This window comes from Aethalodelphis obliquidens, unplaced genomic scaffold (assembly GCF_003676395.1).
Source record: "Aethalodelphis obliquidens isolate GAN/ISIS:26980383/991018 unplaced genomic scaffold, ASM367639v1 scaffold85, whole genome shotgun sequence".
Taxonomy (NCBI): domain Eukaryota; kingdom Metazoa; phylum Chordata; class Mammalia; order Artiodactyla; family Delphinidae; genus Aethalodelphis; species Aethalodelphis obliquidens.
The window spans coordinates 1,456,678-1,458,010 of NW_020838029.1; the positions used below are offsets into that span (position 1 = coordinate 1,456,678).

General features: G+C 35.1%; 1 non-coding gene across 1 annotated transcript; it reads left to right on the top strand.

Moving 5' to 3' along the window:
* The first annotated feature begins 874 nt into the window (after positions 1–874).
* Positions 875–947, top strand: TRNAK-CUU (transfer RNA lysine (anticodon CUU)). The gene has a single exon. It is a non-coding gene; the product is annotated as a tRNA-Lys (tRNA).
* The last annotated feature ends 386 nt before the right edge of the window (positions 948–1,333 follow it).

A 1,333-nucleotide genomic window follows, 5' to 3' on the forward strand; every position in this document is an offset into this window, starting at 1 on the left:
GGATCAATCACATTTGGAATAAGCCAGATGCCTATTTTGATTCTGTGATAATGACGAAATTGTCTGTCATCTTTTAAACCAGATCTGATCATTTCTTTTATGGGTGGTATGTACCATTTTCCTCAATGTTTGCTGAGCCAATGGATGCAAAACTAAAAAGGTGACACCATAGTAGAAAAAGCAGCTGAAGATATTGTTTTCTTCCCTAAAAATTAGAAGAAAAATATGATATCCCCTTTAAACTACTAAGATCATCACTTATACTAACAGGATATAAGAGCCATTATTATCTATGTGGAAGCTGAAAATTCAAAGTAAATATTGGTCAGTTCATATGTCTAAATACTACTCTGAATATTACTCTGAATGAGCCAAACAAGATGTAAAGTAGACTCAGATGTATCTGTGCATGGCTCTTTTTTCAATGGCATTGGATACTGGTTCATCTTAGTTTAGCTTTCTTCTTCGTTCTCCTACCTCACATAATGGAGAAGGCCATTCCATGGTCATCACAGCTAAAACAAAGACCATGGTGTTTTTGTATTATGAAAAATAATGCTTTGTGAATCAAGTTTGGTCTATGTCAGTGCTTCTCAAACTCTTTAGACTTAGTACAATTTTACACTTTTAAAAAATTATAGGATCCCAAAGAGCTTTTGTCTATGTGGGTTATATCTATCAGTATTTACCATATAACAGTTTAAAACTAACATATTAAATATTTATAAATTGTTTTACAAATTACAATTATATACCCATTATATATTAAATTAGAATGATGACATCATCAGACATCATGTATCTTTGGGAAAATTCCACTGTGCTTATGAGAGAATGAGAGTAAAAACGGCTATTAATAATGTCTTGGGGGACTTCCCTGGTGGTCCAGTGGTTAAGACTCTGCACTCTTAATCCAGGGCACCCAGGTTTGATCCCTGGTCAGGGAACTAGATCCTGCATGCCACAACTAAGAGCCCATATGCTGCTACTAAGAGCATGCATGCCGCAACTAAAGGAACCCACATGATGCAACTAAAGGATCCCGCACGTGGCAACAAAGATCCTGCATGCCACAACTCAGACCCAGCACAGCCAAATAAATAAATAAATATTTAAAATAATAATAATGCTTGGTGTTATTATGAAAATAGTTCTGATCTCACAGATCCCCTGAAAATGTTTTGGAGACTCCTAGGGGGTTCACAACTCATGCTTTGAAAACTAAAACATACTTTGGTCTAAATAATATTCCAAATCTTCTTGATTTTGCCTTTTGTCTTGAAGTTCCAGAACACAGACTTCATCTGTATATAAGCTTCATGCAAAATATCAA